General features: G+C 43.3%; 1 pseudogene; it reads right to left on the bottom strand.

Annotated features, from left to right (window-relative positions):
- Nucleotides 1-22646, bottom strand: part of LOC131999436 (small ribosomal subunit protein mS35-like) — a 43720-nt pseudogene extending 21074 nt beyond the window's left edge.
- Between the last annotated feature and the right edge of the window lie 296 nt (nt 22647-22942).

Here is a 22942-nt window from a genome sequence, read left to right as displayed (position 1 = left end):
GCATCACAATTATATGTATATATGTTATTTTGTTAAAAAAGAAAAAAACAAAGAAGGTCCTGTTCAAGAATCTCAGGGCTATCAAGGTGACTCACCACCAAGTTCATTAGAGATCCTTTATTGGTCACTTCACAGCACACAGTCCCTGAGTTCGAACTTAAGACAGGTTGCCTAATAGAGAAGACAAACTTCTTTGTACTAGAGTTCTCAGAAGCACTCCATAGAGGTCCATTAGACATTTTATTTACTTCAACAATGTCGAAAATAAATAACGACACCTACTATGCTCTGGGCCCTCAGACAAAATGCCAAGAGAAAAGGCAGTTCCCACCCTCCAGGGTTTGGCAGGGCGAGGTGTGTGAGCAAGCTCCAGGAGCTTCCTTAACTGCTCTTCAAGGAGCCACGTAGAGGCACAAAGAAAAGAGGACTCTGCCTCTCGTGGCATGTGAGATTTATCTGGAGGGCTTAGTAACACCATCCCAGACTTACTGAATTAGAAGCTCTGGGACAGGGACACCTGGGTGGCTCAGTTGGTTAAGAAGCTGCCTTCAGCTCAGGTCATGATCCCAGCATCCTAGGGTCGAGTCCCACATCAGGCTCCTTGCTTGGCAGGGAGCCTGCTTCTCCCTCTGCCTCTGCCTGCCACTCTGTCTGCCTATGCTTGCTCTTGCTTCTCTCTCTATGACAAATGAATAAATAAAATCTTTGGGGAAAAAAAAAAAAAAGAAGAAGAAGCTCTGAGACAGAGCCTTGGGAATCTGTGTTTTTTATATAGTTGCCCAGGTGACTGTGATTTGGAGCCAGGATAAGGAATCACCAGGTTTTGTATGGTACCTGGAACTAGCTATTGCTAACTGACAGGGTAATCTCTCTTTAGATAAAAGAGTAAGGGAGAAATTTTATGGAGTAAGAGACACTTAAGATGGGTGTGGAAGGATGCTTATGAATCTCAGGTTTTATTCCTTTATTCATGTATCATCCTACGGATAACATATCTTGCAGAAGTGTTAAAGAAGGCCTATCTGGTACAGCCATTATGGGAAACAGTATTGAAGACCTTCAAAAAATTAAAATTCGAATGATGATATGATCCAGCAATCCCACTCTGAAGGAAATGAAGGAAATCCCACTGAAGGAAACGAAATCAGCATCTGCAAGTGTCATCTGAGCACCCATGTTCACTGCAGTATTATTCACAGAGGCCAAGATGTAGAAACAACCTGAATGTCCTGTGTCCTTTGGTAGATGAGTAGACAGAGTAGATGCGGTATACATATCAGTGGAATATAATTTAGCCATAAAAAAGAAGGAAAGCATGTGCCTAGGTGTTCAGCTGGTTAAGCCACTGCCTTTGGCTTGGGTCATGATCCCAGAGTCCTGGGATGGAGTTCTGCCTTGGGCTCCCAACTCAGCGGGGAGTCTGCTTCTCCCTTTGACCTCTCCCCTCTCATGCTCTCTCTCTTTCTCTCTCCTCAAATAAGTAAATAAAAAAATTTTTTTTAAAAAAGGAAATCTTGCCATTTGTGACCACATCGATAGAACTTGAAGACATAACGCTAAGTGAAATAAGTCTGAGAATAGACAGAGCCATCGCAAGAAGCTTGCGGCCGCTCCAATTAGCCAAGGTTTCTAAAGGTAGACTTGACATTTATAAATTCTGTACAATCATTGGTCATGTCAAGAAGAGACTGCTTTGTTGTTGGCAGATGTGTGGGATTTGGGAAAGATTTTGCTGTCATGGAAGACTGGGTAGAAGGACAGGCTCCTCTTTCTCGCTTACAGAAAATCTGTTCCTGCCCCGGAGCTTGCGATTCCATTTCCTTTGCTTTGATAAACTACAAGTGGTTTTAAATTGAGTCATAAATTTCTCCAGGCATTTTAAAAACCATCCCCCTGCCTTTGATTCCCTCACCTCCTGTGGCAGTGAAATCTGGCTGGAGACATGCACATACCGCCTTGCTCGTAGTTGGGCTGGGAGTTCGAAACGGACAGGCCATGCCTTGCAGAGTGACCTCGACTTCTTAATCGTCTGAGCTGGAACCAGAGAGACTGCGAGGGAGGATATGCTGGGGGCTGTAGGTCTCTGGGACAGATTCAGCTGTGTCTAGAAGAGACCCAAATACCATATGCTTGAAGCGAACTGTTTACAGACGGCTCTGATAAACTCTTTTTGTAGATGACTGTATTGACTACTGCATTTGGAGTCATGGACTCAAATGAGTTTTCCCTTTCTTTTTTTTTTTTTAATTAAATTAATTTCTTTTCAGCATAACGGTATTCATTATTTTTTCATCACACCCAGTGCTCCATGTAATCCGTGCCCTCTATAATACCCACCACCTGGTAGCCCAACCTCCCACCCCCCCGCCACTTCAAACCCCTCAGATTGTTTTCCCTTTCTAATTCATGTTTTTTAACATAATACGTGTTGCTTTGATTAACTATATCAGAGCAACAGGGCCCAAATACTTGAAGCGTAAAGCCAGTGTTCAGTGAGCACTGATAAGAGCGACTATCCTCATCACCAAAGCTTTGTACAGGCCCTTGGTGGGTTGTGTGCAGGAGACCCTGGGTGGGTCTGTGGGTCCCTCTGTCTACCCCTGCTTCTTTAGAACCAGTTATCATGTGAAGACAGCAAAGGGAGTGTGGGGTGCTTCTAAGTGGCTGGGATTCCTACGGCCCTTCTCCCCTTCTCCCACAGTCTGTGCTCTTCCAGGAGGCTCAGAACATGCTAGGTGGGACATCACCACCCTCAGTCATGGCCAACTGCTGCTGTCTCTTCTCCGAGTAGGTCTGACTTGAAGCAAAAGAAAATTCCAACTTTGAAGTTTTCCCTGAAGTCAAACCTATCCCCAGCTGTCCCGGCAGGCCAAACCGTCCCTACTTCTGCTTCTCAGTCCCCGCCTGCCTTCATCACACACAGCCTCGCACACCCACATTCTCCTTTTCTCTCCTTTCTGGTATTCTTGTTCTCTCCCTCAGCACAGCTCATGTCAGGAAGTGTCGGGGACATAACAGGCTCCTCAGACTGATTCTCATTAAGGGGCGTATAATCTATGGGCTCCTCGCCATCCCCATAAACCTTCAGTTTTAGGAGTTAAGAGTTTTAGACCAACTCTTCTTCCAACCAGCTGTGGAGTGCGGTATAAGCCCCTTTGTGGAGCTGTCATCAATTCACCTGTCTTTTTACTCATTCATTCCAGTATTTACCAGCACAGCACAGCACAGTATCTACAGGGTATGGGGGTCTGGGCTCCAATCCCATCTCTGACAAGCTGCATGAGTGGGGGCGAGTTGTTCAACCTCTCTGTGCCACTCTTGGCATCTTTTAGATGGACAGAAAAGCAGCACCTACCTCAAAGCATTGTTAATTTATTTAGCAAATACTTTTATAATTCTCAGGACACACTGCTCCTATCCTAAGCCTTTTCACCAGTCCTATAGACCTTCAGACATGCATACATGTTGTGCATATATAATATGCATTATATATATGTGTGTAATATGTGTGTACACATACATGCAAATATGTATGAATACATAAGATAACTAGTAATCCCAATGTGAACAGCTGTGAGGTAGTACTATTATTAGACCCAGAGTGACACCTATGTGACACCTAGCCTCTCCCCGGTAGGAGCCATTTGAATGTGTTCTTTATTTTTTTCTTTTTTAAAAAAACTGAAGCATAGTTAACATGTAGTGTCCTGTCAGTTTCAGGTATCACTGTAGTGATTCAACAGTTCTATGCGTTATTGAGTGCTCTTCCCGATACGTGTCCTCTCAGTCCCCTTTATTTCATTTCCTTCTCTAGTCTCTGTATTTAAGAGTCTGGTATTTTGTTTCTCTTTTTTTTTTTTTTATTTTGTTTTGTTTCCTAAGTTCTACTTAAGAGGGAAATCATGTGGTATTTGTTTTTCTTACTTAGCATTATACCCTTGAGATCCATCCATATTGTGCAAGTGGCAAGATCTCAACCTTTTTTATGGCCAAGTAATATTTCATTGTGCAGCTATACCACATCTTCTTTATCCATTCATTTGTGAATGGACCCTTGGGCTGCTTGCATATGTTGGCCACTATAAATAACGCTGCAATAAACATAGGGGTGCATATTATCCTTTTGAATTAACGTTTTCATTTTCTTTGGGAAAATACCCAGTAGTGGAATTACTGGATCATATGGTAGTTCTATTTTTAGAACTACTAATGTCGTTAGAATGCACTACTACTTTAGAATTACTAATTTACATTCCCACCAACGGTGCATGAGGGTTCCTTCTTCTCCACCAGAATTAAACATCTAAGTGCGTTTTTCACCATCCTTCATGTTCAGAAAAGGCATCCCCACTTCCCAGAGCACAGGTCACCTCATTCCTCCAGAGGTGTTTGTCAAGGCCCTTGGATGACATTTGGTGCTGACATTCGTAAGGGCTGGGCTGTGGAAGGAGGGGGTGGCCTTGTTCTTCACCCCTCCCTGGGGCACTGAGGTTCTCATACTTACCATGACTTCTGGGAAAAGGGAATGAGGGACTGACCTCCCGTTTCGGGTAAACAGTTAGTTACTCCCCTCCCTGGCACCAGGGGAGGAAGCCTGGAGAAGACTGGTGGGGAGAGGGACACGCACCTCAGTCACTATTCCTAATGGCTTCTGAGAGCTTAGGACGGAAGACAAACCTCATGTTGGCAAGTGTCCCCTGCTGCAAGCAGCCAGGCAGGAAACGACAACTTTGTGGGGTTTTTCCCCCCTGTGCTTCTGTTTTTTTTTTTTTTTTTTAAATGGTACAATCTAAGAGGGTTTAAGATGAAAGAGAGAGGTGGCTGCAAGACCCCTTGGGGAAAGGAGCAGGCAGAAAAGGGTGCCCTGAGAAGAGTAGTGCTGTCTGGACCCTGAAGGCCTGCCACGCAGACAGACAGGGAGATGATTCCTTACCAAGGGTTAGAGAACAGACCCCGGATGTTCCAGGGATTTGGTGCTCTGGGATTTATAGACTTAATATAGTTTATGCTTTTGTGGCCTCGTTGGTTAGGAAACTGCAAGATTCCGTGTTAATAAAATTCAAAGCAGGGCTGATAAACCACATCCCACAGGGAATGTGGTTGCCACTGGGAATCTCCCAGCACGGGGCCCACCAAACCATCCAGAGGGGACAAAGAGCCTCCGGTTGCCTGGGCACTTTTTCACCCTCGCCCCCCCCACCCCCTCCTCAGTGATACAGCAAGTGTCTCCGGGAAGGGAAACTCAGACACCGAAATGAGGTAAAGAGGAGCAACTTCGTGCCTGACGGGACAGGACTCAGGGATCCCTGGAAATGCGCAGGGAAAGGGGTCGCGGCATCATGGGTTGCCTTAGGCTGATATGTTATCTTGCTGTCAACTGAAACAGTAGCTAAGTGGCTCAGACCTGGGTTTCAGCTTCTGGACACCGTCTCACACGGATACGGAAAGAATTTGGTAAATAATTGGGTTATTTGAAACCAGTGTTTTCCTTTACTCAGTGACATCCTAAAGGTACTTATTACCAGACAGGCAAAGGTTGCAGTTCAGCTGGAAGCTTCAGGTGCCCAGAAATGGATTTAATCTTCGAAGTATACCCCTCATGCACCTGGTTATTAGAGAAGGAAGGGGACTATGTCTGTGAGTCCAAGGCTGAGAGCATTCCTAAGAAAACACAAGTTTTTATGACCCTTGTGGTATTTCAAGGCAGAGGCAGGCAGACCCCTCAGGGACTCAGGGCTCCCAGGCTGCCAGCAACACGAGACTCCTTAAATGCAATACACAAGCGAGAGGCAAACAAAGGGAAAAAGCAGGAGAGGAGGCAGCAACTCTGCTATTTTTAAACTGCCAATTAGAAGGTCTAAAATTACGTGGCTAGAACTACATCCGCTCCAAGTTAATCATACTCTTCTGAGCCCAAGTTTTAAATCTTGTTTTCAAAGCCCCTGATCAGAATATTCAAAAAGATCGTTTCTTGACGCTGTGAGGCCCAAAGCCAAGCTGTGGTTCAGTATGGTTTCTCTCTTCTTGGTTAGAGTTCTTAAACCCGTCTTCTGAATATGTTTATTCGTTTGTTTGTTTGTTTGTTTGCTTCTGGGGGGGGAAACAAAAGAAAGAGAAAAAGGGAAAAAAAAGAAAGAGATTAAGAAACTAAAGAGACAGAATGACAGAAAAAAATCAGGAAAAAAAAATGAGGCTGTATGGGGATTTAAAAAAAAATGACATAATGGTGCTGTGATTCTGTTTGACTAACATACCCTGATTAACATGGGCCTGCTCACCACTTACCCTTGGCCTCCTGTTACCCCTCTTCTCCCTCTAGGCTCCGCTAGCCCAGCAGTCAGGATATAAGGTTTTGCCCAGGGCAAACTCCAGTTTCTTCCACTGACATTGGACCCCAGAGAGCTCAATTCAAATGAAATGGGAGAGACGGTGCATATTAAAATCCTCACCACCTAAAAGGCCTGATACAGGGGCTAGGCTTCACGAAGGCTGCATAAACCACGGAAGTGTGTGGAATCCCCAATAATTCCTGTACTCTTCCCACGGCACACCACCTGGCTTGGCGGGCTGGGTCACGTGTGGCTTCTAGTGCCTAGGCTCTCAAAGCTGTCTGACACAAGAACACAACTCGTTAGGCCAATAAGCACTGAAAGAGAAAACTGCAAACAAATAAACGAAATATAGAAATATAGCTTTCTGGGTAGCAGCTAAGGGAAATTAACTTTATTAAATGGAGGTACTGGGTTTCAGCCCATGCCTCTGTATGTTTTGAAGAAAGCATATTCTATGTGGTCACTTGGAAGGGGCATCCTATTTGCCATGACAATGCTTTTCTTTCTTTAAATCTGTCAGTCAGGAGAAGAACGTCCATTTGGCTTTCCTCAGGAAAGAATATGAAAGAGTTGCAAAGACAAATAGGGTGTTTTCCAAATAACAACACCTCCGGAGAGACTGAAAGGGAATGTGTGGCACCCACGTGTGAGCTCAGGCCCCGGTGCTGGTGGCTGGAGGAGGCTGGCTGTCCCCTTGCCGCCTCCTGGCCCAGGCACGCTTAGCTCTGCAAGACTCCTCCTCCACAGGTGACCAAAAGAAGTCAGAAATGATATGAAGGAAGGGCTGCTGCCACCACCAGCATCTGTCTAGCTTAGTGTTTGATGCCTTTTTCAACTATTACTCAGCACAATGCTCCATCCTCCATAATCTCACATTTAACAAAAGGCCACCTACACCATTTAAAAAAAAAAAAAAGGCAAATAGTGGTGAACACAGAATTACTTTTTAAATGTGTGCTTATGGCTTCTAAGCATTAAAAAACGTATCTGTGTACCCCGTGGAACCGCCACAATGGCAAACACACTGCCCAGAAAAGTACCTTAAAACGAGGTCCTTTGTGTCTTTTGGGAACTACAACAATTCGGACGAATGAAAGATGATGCGGACGGCACTGCCCCGGGGTTCCAGGGCAGTATCATAAGAGATCTTAACGCTATAAAAAAAACAAAAACAAAAAAAAACACACAAAAAAAAACAGTGCTTCTGTTTTATGGTGGGGAAATCGAGTTACACGGTAATTACTTAATTGTTCCAAAATGAAACTGAAAAAAAAGAAATCAGGAACAAGTGTTCAAGCAGAATCCTCGTTTCCAAGCTCTTGCATCTACGCCTTCTCTGCATCGAAATACTACCCTCTATCTTCCTCCTGCCACAATAAATAATATAAGCTCTCTTCTTTCCTGAAAAGAGTTCATTCTGGGGACCAGACAGGGTGCCTATTTCTTTTTTAATACTGCCCCTCAGTCCTGTGAGCTCTGATTAAATGATCCCACATGCTGAGCTCAATAATTGGAGTTGCCTAGTTCCCGACCATTTGTTTGCCAGCTATAATGAGTGTCACTGTTTTAAGGGAATGACTGATACGCTAAAAAAGCAAGAAAGGGGCCGGGAGGACCAGCAAATAAGGAATCCTATTCAGAAGATGGGAGGCACTAAAGGTCACCCCTGCCCAGCCTCCCGGGTGCGCCCCACACCCCAACCCGCCCCACACCTACAGGCTCATAAATTGCAAATCCGCATTCAGAACCGAACACTACCCTTGCACACTGCATCAAATTCAAATGCTAGTAATATCGAGGCCCATTTCTCAGCCCTTGTTTGGGTTTTGGCATTTACCAGTTGAACCCTTGGGCAAGCAGCCTCCTGTCTCAGAAGTCTCCTCACCTGTGAAAAGGCACCCTACCAGGACCTCAGTGGCATCCTGTGTTCCTATGAGACAAGCTGGTTTGAGGCACTCTAATGAAAGCCCACCACAATCAGCCACAGGCCCGGGGGAGAATCCATGAGCCGCCGAGTGCGATTTGATGTAGAAGGATGGGGAACATCTGTACTTAGAGCACAGACTCTGTGTCTGCGCTTATAGACTTGAACCTTTCTAGCTGCAACCACTCCTGAGGTTAAGAAAAGGAAGCACACATAAAGGAGCGTACATACAACACGCAGTGGTTGTATGAAGTATGTAAAACGGGTCTTGATGTTGGAGAATTCGTGAAAACGTCTCCACAGCGTCTGCCACACCCTCCACACTGTAGTGCGTGCTTGAGAAAGGACAAGACATAAAATGACCCTCAGGGGCTCCAACTTTGCCAGTTTGCCAGAGGTCACCGAGTGCCAGAAAACATGCCGAACGCTGCCTAGGGGCGTGTGGTCAAAGAAGGTGATCAGACTGAACCTTACAAGCAAGCAGGAGTTAACCAAACAGGAGATTAAGAATCCAAACTTGGGGGCACCTGGGTGGCTCAGTGGGTTAAGCTTCTGCCTTCGGCTCAGGTCCTCATCTCAAGGTCCTGGGATGGAGCCCCGCCTTGGGCTCTGTGCTCAGTGGGGAGCCTGCTTCCCTTCCCTTCCTCTCTCTCTGCCTGCTGCTCTTCCTACTTCTGATCTCTCTCTGTCAAATAAATAAGATCTTAAAAAAAAAAAAAAAAAGAATCCAAACTTGGACCGATACAATAGACCAAGGAACACAGCTGGTGAGAGCAGCAGGGACTCTGTAGTGATCGGAGTGTGTGTTGTTGTGAACCCCTAGTCTAAGGCTTGAAGATGAGAGGAGAGAGTACAGGGTCCTTGAGGGCAGGGATAGCGTTATCTCATCTCTGAATGCCCAGCTCATGTCTATCTCATACTAAATCCTCAGCTTGCTGATGGAGAAATGAGTGAGGACCAGAAGGCAACAGTCATAAAACTATAATGATGCCATTATTATGCCCCGCTGAGTGGCTAAGTTGGTGTTTATCTTGGCAGGACGATCTTTGTATCTGGGAAGGTCCCAGAACCCCATATCCCTCAAGATATTCTACTACCTTCGGTGGGGCAGGAGAAGAGGGAAAGACTCCCTGAAAGCAAGATGTGAGTGACACAGAAAGACTCATTATTTTCAATCCTTTATTTAAAAATAATCCTAAGGCACCTACAAGGAGTAAGAACTGGACAGGTGCTGGGGACACGTCTGAAGCACAGCACTGGTCACCTAACGAGTGTTCCTGTATCTGTTCCCGCCCCTCCAATTCATTTTGCAGACAAACTGAGGGTAATTTTTCTGAAACATGGAAGACAGCACTTCAGGCCCTATATTTCAGCCTCTCCTATAAAAAAAAGTCCAAGCCCTTGACCGCGCCCTGAAGACCCTCTGAGGTCTGGTCCTTCCATAGCCATTGCTCACCAAGTTCTCCTCTCAGGGCCACCCTCCAAGGACACCTAACTACCTAGTTTCCTAAATGGGCCAAGCTATTTTGGGTCTCCAAACCTTTATCCTGCTGGTCCCACTGCCTGCCATGTGAACCCCCCTCCCCACAGTGTTTTCGTGTTCCTTACAGTCCAGCTCCAGAGTCACTAGGCATGGAGCTGGCAGGTGTGAGGACAGCGCATGGCAACAGTGTGTAGTGGACAAGAGTGGCAGAGAGGCAGGAAACCTGCCTGCTGAATCGCAGAGATCCTACTTATTAGGGAAGACCACAGGGTTAAGACAGCAGTGGCGGGCTCAGAGGTGAGGTTGGGACTCAGGGATCAGGCAGTTTTTAGGTTGTCAGAGGTTATTGATTTTATGAGAGGTGGGCTTCTTAAACTTGGGCGTGCATCAGAATTATCTAGGAGCTCATTAAAAAGTCCCAGGTAACCAACCAGAGTGGCTAAAATGAAAAATACTGACAAAACCCCAATTATCGGTGAGGATGTGGAAGAGCTGGGGAGCTCTCAAACAGTGCTCGTGGAAATCTTAAAATGGTGCAACCATTTTGGAGAACAATCTACCAGTTTCTTATAAATTTAAACATATACTTATCATATGACTCAGAAATTCTGCACAAAAACTATTACATGATGATTATAGCTGCTCATTCTTAATAAGCCAAAACTCTATAACAACACAATGACCACTAACTAGTGGATAAATAATCATGGTATACCACACAAAAGAACACTAATTCCCAATTAAAAGGAATGAATAAACGATATATGCAACAAAATGGGAGAATCTCAAAACATAAGCCAGATACAAAATAATGTATTATTCATGGTAACTTATGATTCTATTTTTTACAAAATTCTAGAAAAGGCACTAATAATGGTAACAGATAGCAGATCAATGAACGCCTAGAGCCAGGAGTTTGTGGGAAGGGGTACTGAGTTCAAAGGACACGAGAAAATGTGTTTTGGTGATGGAAATGTTCTGTACCTTGATTGTGCAGGTGACTACAGAAATGTATGCTTTCATCAAAACTGATTGCCTTTGTACTTCAAATGAGTCTATTTTATTGGCTATAAATTATACTTCAATAAAAATGACAACAAATAAATGATTCAGGTCCTGTGAAAACTCCTGACTTAAACTCTCTGCAAACTGGGCGCAGGGAATCAGTGTGTTCAACAGGCCCAGCAGGTGATTCCAATATGCTCTAAGTTTGCGAATTGTTGGGTTGCCATTTTACTGGGCTGGCTGAAGACACCACAGCCATAGCTCTCTCTAGCTAGCAACCTTGGCTTTTGGAGAGTTGTGATATCACACTCCAAAGAGACTTCACTAAACTAGAGGAAATCTTTTAAGTTCACACAAGCCAGTCACCTGCATCTGGGCAATTCTAGCTACAAATCTGCTCCTTGGTTTCTATCTAGCTTAACTGCATGCAGGAGAAGATTCCAGAATCTCCTTGAAATGGGCTTTGGAACAGGCTTCACACTCAGAGTCCTCAATCAGGAATACCTCCAAACAGCAACCCAAGGTCAAATCTACCCACAGGGAGCAAAGGAGCTCCTCCTCCCCCAAAGCTCCTACTGCAGACAAGTAATAGTGCCATCCAGTCTGTATTCTGGAAGCAGCGCGGAGTTTCCGAAGTTACTTACTCATCTACTCATCCATGCAAATTGAGATAGTTAGGCATTAGACATGCTTACATGCAACCATGGCTGATTTTTAAAAAGTCTCAACAGTTTAAAGTTTAGATTGTAAGAGCCAGACAGTTAGATTGTAGAAAGTTACAATTTTTACCTAAAATACATATGCCACTTTGGGAAAGGATGAGTAATTCTGTGTCTCTGAGGTTTCTCAGGATGGGTTTGGGAGTTTAGGTGTAATGCAATCCATGACACTACCTGTGATAAAACACCTCTCCATGTCAGTAACTAGCACCCCAGGGTTGCTGCCACCTGCCTAATTGTGTAAGACAACTTAGGACATGGGTAGCATGCTGTAATTTGGAGAGCAATGCATTATGGGTTAAATTAAACTAATACCCAAATACTACTAATAAATTATGGCTAAGGGCAGTAATGGATATTATACTGTCTTCAGGGGTAGAAATTTTACCTTCCTGGAAGCTGACTGCTTTGTCTTGATCACAATTGCTGCTCCTCAGGAACCTGCATTAATATAACAAATCACTAGATAAAATAGAGCCTGTGTCACAGAGCGATTGCTGCATAAAGAACAGCTTGAACAGCTTGAACAGCTTGAATCGCCCGACAATGTCAAAGAAAATTCAATACTTAATAGTCAAGGACTTTCCCAGGATGGTTTTGGTATTATTGCTGTTATTTTTGTTAATGTCTTCAAAATTTTAGTTCAGATTTAAGGCAGTCTGATTCTATACAAAAAGCCTTGCTCTAGATTTTTTTTCATTAAGTAAACCTGGAGCGTACAGAGCAGATCAACATTCCTAAATAATGTGAGACAAAATTACATGCACTACACACTTCTCAGAAGGACGGAGATAGAATCAAATTTCCTTAGATCACTGTATCTCAGATACATCTAGCATTAGAACAAAGAGGGAAAGGCTTTGGTGCCTCAGGAAAGCAAGTGAGAACATCTATCACTTCCTAGCAACTGTGTCTAGGACTGGGGATGAGTTTTGTTCCTGGAAAAACAGCGACGTGGCATTTGGAGTGGACATCCCAGTAATACCACTTAGAGAGCACTATCTGTCGTGACATATGCCTCGGAGTTAAGAAGATGCTTGAAAGAATGTATATATGCACTTGGTACAGCTCTCAGGGTACCATAAGCGCTTAATAAAGGTTAATTACCACTAGCATCTTTTTCTCCATCAACCCTGTTTTTGAAATAATGAAATTGAAGATCACAGAGACTCCGCAGCTTGCTCAGGCTCATAAAGTAGTTAAGTGTCATAATAGGATCTTAACTTATATCTGAATGGCCCTAAACCCGGAGTTTTAACCAGTCTCCAGCACTTACTTTCCTCGATACAGAATTACTCTCCTTGGTCCAGATAAACTACTAAGATCTTGGAAACAACTCAGAGGTCTATATTTATCTATTGCTGCATCTCTGGTTAGGATACCTGAGCTGACTGAAGATAGCTCCCAGGCTGACAGGTGCATGGGGAAGGGGCAGGCTGTGTCAGGCTAAGGGATGGCTTCGTGTACAACCTCTCAGACAGACCTGATTCCTGCATCTTCTCCAAGCCTCCTGTTCTCAGTCGAGGTAGCTTTCACTATGCAGACTACACACTATGCAGATATATACGTACGCACTATGCAGGCAATATGCAGCACATACTGCCATCTATGTTGCTAGAATATGTCCTATCACTCCAGGGATCTTAGGACACATGTTCAAGTTTTTCAATGACTTGTTGCATAGTTTCTCCCAAGAAAACACATAAGGTGTCTAAAGTCAATTATATTTAACGTGATCTTTTGGTAAGGAAAGACATTTCACCTGAGTGATGAAAATCACTTATTTCATCTACAGTTGAGGACACAAATACATCTGTGCTGGAAAAGTACTGCAGAAACCAGAAACCGAAAATGCGCACGGCAGCACTGAGATGGGTTCTGTTGCTAGGGTGTCTGTTGATGCATAAATAGATAAGGACTACAGAAAATCTTATTAATAAAGTTGATGTGTCTTTGGTTGACTGGCCAACTCCGGCTGCCTTCAAAATCATTAAACTTCAGACCAGGCTTAAGATTTATTAAGAGATCTTGCTGCCTGATAGTCTTTATAGGGCTATTCTTTTTTTTTTTTCCTTAAAATTATTTACTTATTTGAGAGAGAGGGTGTGGGGGGAGGGGCATAAGGAGAGGGAGAAGCAAACTCCCCACAGAGCACGGAGCATGGAGCCCAGCACAGGACCTGCTCTCAAGACCCTGAGATCATGACCTGAGCTGAAATCAAGAGTCAGATGCTTAACCAGCTGAGCCACTCAGGTGCGTAGGGCTATTCTACTGACAGGTGCTGCTGTCCTATTTGGGCACGGGGTCCATTTCCAGCAACCAAAAGTTTTGAGAGACACTGAAATCAAGTTTAGTATAATTCAACCACAACAAGAATGTAACAGGAATTAAAATAGAAGACTCCCAGATACCAAAGATTTCTTCCTAGACCATTGAGATAATTGGCAGGATAGAATAATTTCTTTCAAACACAGGAATCCAGGGAAGAACATTTTTGCTCTACATGAAAGCACTGTTGATTCTTCATCCCTTATCCTCATCATCCCAGCTGACACTTACTGACCACTGACCTCACGCGAGGCAACCGTGTTTAAGTACCATGTGTCACATGTAGTCCTACCAAAACTATAAAATAAGCACAACTGTTATCTTTCACTCTACAGGGAGGCTCCTGAGGCTTCAAGCAAGTAACCTGCCTATGTTTATGGGTTAACAAGTGGCAAAGCTGATAATCAACCTAAGTCATCTGTTCCCGAGTCCGTGTGCTTACTGTGACGGCAGACGTGACACTCCGTACTTTCCTTCAACTCAGTTCTGATGAAAGTCCGCTGAGGTAAGTAGCAGCAGGGATGGGGCACAAACACTGTGCAGTTTCCCAATTCTCTCGACCATCTGCTTCTTGCCAAAGGCCTCTCTCTCAGACTGTACCTCTGCTGCTACTTTGCTGGTGCCCCTGGTACCCGGCTCAGCACTCCCAGTAGCCCAGAGTCCACACCATGTATGCTGAACCTTGTCTTCTGTCATTCCCTTATACTTCTGCAACACTGCAGAGCACTGCATTTGGATTCCTGAGTACTCACCAAGAGGCTGCATGATCCAGCCCTGAAGCTGGGGAGAAGCTGTGGCCAATGAGGTAAACCTTGACCAACAGGAGACATGAAAAAGGAAAGCACTGAGCAAATAGGGTCCCCTCCTCTCTCCTCCCCACGAACGGCTCTGAGATGTAGTTTCTGATCATAAACTCTGTGGCGAATACCCCTGTTGAACAGCTTGTCAGGTCGTGACCAGCAGAGCTCCACACTGCAACACATTTTCTCGCCTTTGCCTTGCTTGCCTCACTTGCCTTCTTCCTTTTACCGGCGTGGCTCTAGGTTTGTGCTTAAATAAAGCTTCGGCACTTTCATCTCTGCCTTGGGTTCTACCTTCTGGAAGTCTAGGGCTGAGACACAGTGTTGTCCTTATTTCACATCTAAAAAAACTGGGTTTCAGGGAAGTGGCTTGCCCTAGATAAGGCAAACTCTATGGCAGAACCAGCATTTAAACCCAGCTCCAGCAAACTCGAAAGCCTAGTGTTGAAGGAGTTAACCTGACTGGAGACTAGGTAGTTGTACTGTTCAAAGCAGACAAGAGTCTAGTAAGGTGATAGGGGATTCACATATATTCCCTCAGGCCTGGATCCTGTGTTCACAAGTACCACACCACCACACACTCACACACACACACACACACACACACACACATACATATATACCCTCAAGGAGCAAATTCAAGTTGGATGGAGGGACAGTCCTCCTTCTTCTATTTCACTCATAACTTTTTAAATTGTTCCTAATGTTAGTTGTAAAATGTTTATGATAATCTTATGATCTATTTCCAGTTTTACTAAGTATTTGTCGGGGGTCATCTACATGCAGTCTACTGGGCAATCCACTCAATAGTTTTCTGAATCCGATGCCACTAACATTGAAATTGGGCAGAGGAGAGCCCATAGTCTGATTAGTTGAAGGCTAATCAAGACCCTTCTAAGAGCAGTCCCTTCTCTGGAACTCTAAATAATTAGACAAGGGTCTTTCTCTGGATTCGATAGTATCTACACTCAACCTTAACTGGGACACACAAAAGCATGTCCACTATTATCTCAAGGTATCCCAAGAGACAGAAAACATTCCCTTGAAAAATGTCCAAGCAAAGTAGCCTCAATTTTTAAAAAAATGTTTTTAAAGAAACAAATGTATGCCATCCATCACTTTTAGTTACAAGAGGCATTAGATAAAATCCAACTAAATAAAATGGGATGCCTACATCCTCAAATGGTCAGGGAATGCCTTTAAACATCTAGGAAATCACCAAAATCGTGTATCTGGCCAGTGAATATAAAAACTGATTAAATTCATTCCCTGGAGAAAACTTACTAGAATCAACACTCAAGGATTAGGCTTCAAACGGTCAGCTCCCTGAGGATACAAAAAGGTGCTCAGCTCCCTGAGGATACAAAAAGGTGCTCGTGTTACCTCTGTAAGCAGAGCCTTTTGAAATATTGAGTGAAACAAGGAGCATCAGCTTATCTTTGGATAAGGTAAATGCGCAAAATGAAGGAAAGGCTGAATCACACCATCACACCACAGAACAAAGAAGAAACCCTCCTCTTGCACTTCCCTTCCCCCTTCCTTCATCCAGAGGGATGGGCTTCTCTCCATGGGCTGTAGGGTGTGCCCATCTGGTTTAAACCTCTGGAGACAGGTCTAAGTGCCAAAAGGGGCTGCTCTCAAGGTATTTCAAAGGGCATTGTAAAGACTTCTTTTTTACTTAGAGTTTTTGCCAGCAAGAAAGTCATCTTTTTAATTATCTTTTTTTCCTGTTTTTATCCTCTTCTCTCTAGGAGAGTCAAGGCAGAATTCCTATGGTGCTCCCTTTCTAAATGGAACATTCAAGGCTGAGGAGGTTCTCAGTATGTCCCCTCTAAACTAGTGTCTTCGTTTGGATTTCTCCCAAAAGAGGTCCTGAGACAAAGATCTGAGTACTGTACAAGTAGTTCATGTGGGTGGTGATCTTGGGAGTAGATTTAAGGAGTGGGGACGTGAAATAGGAGAAGGGAGAAAGCTAAAAACTTGTGCACCTGAGGTATAATTCCCCTGGGAAATCTGATAAATCATGTGGAACACACATCAGAACCACACCCCTGGAGGATGGAGAGACTGGGCATTGTCTACCAACTCCCATCCCCCACTGGTGGAGGGTTGCTCCCACAGCATGAGCTCCCTGCACTTGCAGTTTACTCCAGGCTACTCGTGGACAGTAGGGAGTGAGGAGGAGAAACCCCTCATGCAAAGATGCTACAGATGCTGGAAGGGGGAAGCTGCTGGTCTTCCCCCACAGCTGCAGGGAGACTCCAGCTGGCTGGGGGATATGGGACAAGGCAACGACTTTTCATTTACTCTTCTTTTTTTTTTTTTTTTAAAGATTTTATTTATTTATTTGACTGAGAGAGATCACAAGTATGCAGAGAGGCAGGCAGAGAGAGAGAGAGGAGGAAGCAGGCTCCCTGCTGAGCAGAGTGCCTGATGCGGGACTCGATCCCAGCACCCTGAGATCATGACCTGAGCCAAAGGCAGCGGCTTAACCCACTGAGCCACCCAGGCGCCCTTCATTTACTCTTCTAAAATATGCTCCAAAAGTTCTTAACCAACGGAATATTTATAAGCAGGGAAGAGATAGGGTCAAAGCAGTGGTTTAGGAAGAGTAATTCTGCACGTACATGGATGAGTCAAAGCAGGAGAAGATGGGAAGGTGGGGGCCCATCTGGAGTCTGTTGCAACAGTTTTTATGGTATGAGCTTATAAAGTCTAGATTTGAGATCTCCATGGACATGAAAAGAAAATGCCCCCTGGAAATGAACTGGCTGGGGAAGGCAGAGAAGGATGAGTTAAGGGAGAAAGTGTCGACAGTCATTCTGAAGATTTAGTCTGGAAGACTGGAGAATGGTGCCATTACAAGTAAGAAGGTTGGAAGAAGGACCCCTGCCTGGGGGGTTGGGGGCAGGATGGGGAAGTGAGGCAGGAAATCAACTGTTTGAGATGTCCTGTTTGTGCTGGTGGAGAGACATGCAGGTGGAAATCTTCAAAGAGCAGCTGAAAACTTCGTTGTGTCAGGGAAGAAAATTCAACAGAAGGGAATGAGTAGAGCCAACTTCCTAGGGGTAGGAGCAGGTGAGATCAATGCCATTTATGGTTTTGATAAAAACAATAGAGTTTTGGAGAAAAAACCCAGCTAGTGAGTGACCTTGCCCTCAGTCCCCTCATTCGTACCCTGGAGCTACTGATAAAAGCAGCACTGATGGTGGGCATCCAGTCCACACGGGTGGCTCCCTTCTCTCGCACATCCTATAACAAGATGTGGCTTTCTGATCAATTGTTCTCCGTTACACGAGTGCCTGGAAATGATTTTGTACCATTAGCTACCTGTCCCCAAGTGTGCCTCAGTATCTCCATGAGCATGCCCAGCCTGTACTGAACCTCCATTTTTCATTCAGTTAGATCACAATAAAAATGACTTACACCTAACGTGCTTCTCATATTATCCTAACATTGTTTGATAATTTTCCACCCCATACAGTCCTCATTACTTACTGCCCCCACCTTGGGGTAAAAATCTTTGAAAAAGACTTTATTTTCCCACCTGGCCAAATTTCTACTGAATTTATTTTTGAACCACATTTTAGTTTTCTGAATATTTTATTCTTCAGTTCTCTATCTTAAAAGCCTCAACAAGCGTGCCCTATCTATTGTTCCCACCCATAAGAAGGACAATGAATGTCTATAGTTCCCTTTATCATTAAGACAGAGTATCTATTTGACTGTCCTTTATCACATTAGAATTTGAAACCAAGAGATAAGTTTTTTAGACAGAAACACTTCCCGCTGAATAGCAATGGGCTAGTATCCAAGCAGGGCCTAAGGGCACGTCTCCAAAAGGCTGATGGCAAATAACGGGCTTTGTATAAGTAACTCAACCTGATATGACATCTACTAATGCCAGGTCTGGTCCTGTGCTCTGCCAGAGCAGAGAGCACTCCTACCACCATTCCAATTATGAAGTATCCTCGACAGGAAGAACACTCTTATTTTTAAAATGATGCTTGTGTATATGTGTGTAGGCTGAGGTTCAGGTGTGCTGCAGTGTCCCACACAAGCTGGCATTAATTCTTGCTGGTTTGTAGGTACTGCTTTTAATAAGTCATTATTACTGTATTGATATATGTCCAGCCTCTGAGCCAAACTATACCTCTTAGAAGATGAGAGACACCTACTTCTCTAAAGTAACATCATTATACAAGCACTGGCTGTTAGCGCAACTGATGAATTATTGAACATGACATCTGAGACTGATGTACTATACGTGGGCTAACTGAATTTTTAAAAAAATTTAAAACAGTAACTTCATTATGTACTTACTATTCACTGAGTATTATATTATTATATAGCAGATATTGAAATTACTTTTTAAAAATTATATCACGTTAGTCATCATACAGTACATTATTAGTTTTTAACATAGTGTTCCTTGAGTCATTATTGGCACATTAACACCCAAGGCTCCATGCAATCTGAGTCCTCCTTAATACCCATCACTGGGCTAACCCATCCCCCCACTCCCTCCCCTCTAAAACCCTCAGGTAGTTTCCTGCAGTCTATAGTCTCTCATGGTTCATCTCTCCCTCTGACCCCCCACCCTTCATTTTCCCCTTCTTTCTCCCAATGTCCTCTGTGCTATTCTTTATGTTCCATGTATAAGTGAAGCCATATGATGACTGTCTTTCTCTGCTTGGCTTATTTCACTCAGCATAATCTCCTCTAGCCCCATCCATGTTGATGCAAAAGTTGGGTATTCATCCTTTCTGATGGCTGAGTAATGGTCCATTGTGTATATGCACCACATCTCCTTTATCCATTCATCTCTTGAAGGGCATCTCAGCTCCTTCCACAGTTTGGCCATTGTGGACATGGCTGAAATTACTCTTTTTTTGAGAGTTTTTAAAATCTTAATTCAATTAGCCCACATATAGCACATCATAACTTGCAGATATAGTGTTCAATGTTTTATCAGTTGCATAGAACACCCAGTCCTCATCACATCCCATGCCCTGCTTAATGTCCATTACCCAGTTACCCCATCCCCCACCCACCTGTCCTCCTATGACCCTCAGATTGTTTCCCAGAGTCAAGAGTCTCTTGTGGTATGTCTCCAACTCTGATTTCTTCCCATTCAATTTTCCCTCCTTCCCCTATGACCCTCTGCACTGTTTCTTACATTCTACACATGAGTGAAACCATATGATAATGGTCTTTCTCTGACTGACTTATTTCACTTAGCATAATCCCCTCCAGTTCCATCCATGTTGATGCAAATGGTAGGTATTCATCCTTTCTGATGGCTGAGTAATATTCCATTACACATACAAACTATATCTTTTTCTATCCATTCATCTGTTGAAGGACATCTCTGCTCCCTCCACAGTTTGGCTATTGTGGACATTGCTGCTATGACTACCCTATGACACAGCAGTTTTATTACTGGATATTTACTCTAAAGATACAGATATAGTGAAAAGAAGGGGCACCTGCCCTCCAATGTTCATAGCAGCAATGAAATTACTCTTTTAATTTTCATAATAATTCTATGAGGATGTATTATTAACTTCACATTATAGGTGAGGAGAGTTAAGTAATATGCCCAATGCTATCAATTAGCAAAGGCAGGGTAGGAATTTGAATTTGAGTATTCTTAGGCAGGATCTCTTTCTATCCTGATTTTCATTAGGGATCAGTAATGTTTGCTAAATGAGTGAATGTGTGAGGGATTTTAAAACCCACATCCTTAAACTTGATGTCATACTGAACCATTTTATAGTCACAATAATAAGCCCAATACCTTGGACAATGTGTATGTTCCCTACATGTAAATAGTTGACAATTATACAAAATCAAGAGTTGTCTTCAAAGAAATGCAGCACAGAATAGATAAATAGACTGTGGTTATCCAGACAATGGAATAATTTTCAGTTCTAAAAGAAGAGCTATCAAACCATGAAAAGACATGGAGGGCACTTAAATGCACATTACTAAGTGGAAGAAGCCAATCTGAAAAATCTATATACTGTATGATTCCAACTATATGACATTTTGGTAAAGGTCAAACTGTGAAAATGGTAAAAAGATCAGTGGTTATGATGGGGGGGAGGGTGGAGGACGAGGAAGGGATGAACAGGAAGAGCACAGAAGATTTTTAGGGCAGTGAAAACATGCTGTATACTACTATAATGAGAAAGTCATGTCATTATTTATGCGTCCAAACACACAGAATGTACACCAAGAGTGAACCCCAAGTAAACAGTATACTTTGAATGATTATGATGTCCATGTATGTTCATCAGTTGTAACAAACTACCAGTCTGGTGAGGGATGCTGGTAGTGGGGAAGGCTATGACTATGTAGGGCCAGGAGGTATACAGGAGATACTTCCTCTCAATTTTGCTGTGAACTTAGAATTACTCTTAAAAAAAAAAAAAAAAAAAATTTTTTTTTTTAATGAGGTGGGTGATTATAGCTGAAAAACCAAGAAATACATTACTACCTAATTCAATTGACAAATTTTCAGCTAAAATATATATATATATATATATGTATATATATATATATCTCCATTAAAAGAACCAAGCTTTGGGGTGATAGTAGGTTTCTTTTTCTTTCCTGTATTTTTTTTTTTCTCTTGGGAGGAGTACAAATTAATTCAGTAGATTAGGAGGGAAGATCAAGTACAAAAGCAAAAAAAGTGTATAACAGAATGTGACCATATGGAAAGAGCTAGACGTTTCCTCTTTTGTCTTTGGCACAGCACAAAGGAAGGGCTCAAGTTATAATTACTTCTATTTTTTCAAATTTCACCTCTTCTATTTTTCATCACTATCCACAATCTATTTGTTTATTTGCTCAATCCCAGTGAACATTTATAGTTATGTCAGAATTGTTGACCTGTGCTCCCATGGGAAACAGCTTTATTCACTATAGTACAGTGTTTCTGTATAGTTCCTTTAGTTCTCACAGTCTCTACTCATTTCCTAAATTATTTGGGTAAATTTTCCCCCTCTCCCATTAATGAAATTATGTCATACATCTGTAACACAGATTTTTTTTTAATTATTTATTTATTTGACAGACAGAGATCACAAGTAGGCAGAGAAGCAGGCAGAGAGAGAGAGAGAGAGGAGGAAACAGGCTCCCTGGCGAGCAGAGAGCCCGATGTGGGGCTCGATCCCAGGACCCTGGGATCATGACCCGAGCTGAAGGCAGAGACTTTAACCCACTGAGCCACCCAGGTGCCCCGAGATTTTTTAAAAATAAATTTATACCCCCCACCCATTACAAAATTTTTTAAATAAAGTCTTTAAAAAAAGTAACACTGAGGGACAAAACCCACTAAGTTGAACAAACAGACCAAGATTATGTGACTTGTGTGTTGCAAAAACCTACACTGTGCTCTGTTCATCTTTATAACCATCATTATAAACAGTTAGCCAACTCCATTCCTCAAGTCAAAATCTGAACTTGGAGCGCCTGGGTGGCTCAGTAGGTTAAGCGACTGCCTTTGGCTCAGGTCGTGATCTCTGGGTCCTGGAATCAAGCCCAGTGTCTAGCTCCCTGCTCAGCAGGGAGTCTGCTTCTCCCTCTCCCTCTGCGCCTCCCCCTGCTCATGCATGCTCACCCTGTCACTCTCTCTTTCAAAGAAATAGATAAAACCTTTAAAAAAAAAAAACCCTTTGAACTCAAATAGGCCACACTACCAAGAACTGACCAAAAGGTGTATAGATCAGCTTGGCTTCCGACCCTTAATATTAACACACTAGGATCTGCAAAGATACCTTATTGTGATCAGGGCATGGTGCTAGGTCCTAGGGTTGAGTTCCAACCTTCCCATCCACAGTGTGGGTTCCGGAGTATACTCCTACAATATCTAGGATACACTGCTGCTGTTTTCCTTCCCTGGGACTTAAATGATAGCCCAATAAGCCAATGAACACCTAATACCCGCACATCATATTCCTTGATGTTAGAAAGCTGCAGCAGCAGCGTATCACTGATATCTGGCAGGTGGTTCCTGCTGTCCGCCACCTGAATGCGTGCCAACATTGCTCCCGAGCTAAATAACAACAAGGAATGAAAACCCATTCACTCTTGGCTCTGCACTACCTGTTTTTAAATAGTTACCTCTTCTTAACTCATCTCTCCTTCTACCAAGTGGATTTTTCTATTAGAGGTTATCTCTGGAGTTCATTGTCGAGTCCATTTTAATTCCTGCATTCCCCTATGAGATATTCATTCAAAATGAATTGCTATCCTGTCAGTTACATAGCTCCGCTCCTGGCATGGGAATTGTATTTCTTTAATGGCTTTATTCCTCTAAACATATTCTTTTTAGAGGTCTC

This window comes from Mustela nigripes, chromosome 13 (assembly GCF_022355385.1).
Source record: "Mustela nigripes isolate SB6536 chromosome 13, MUSNIG.SB6536, whole genome shotgun sequence".
Lineage (NCBI taxonomy): Eukaryota > Metazoa > Chordata > Mammalia > Carnivora > Mustelidae > Mustela > Mustela nigripes.
Note: the sequence above shows the minus strand (reverse complement) of the source record. Positions and strands in the feature narration are given on the sequence as shown.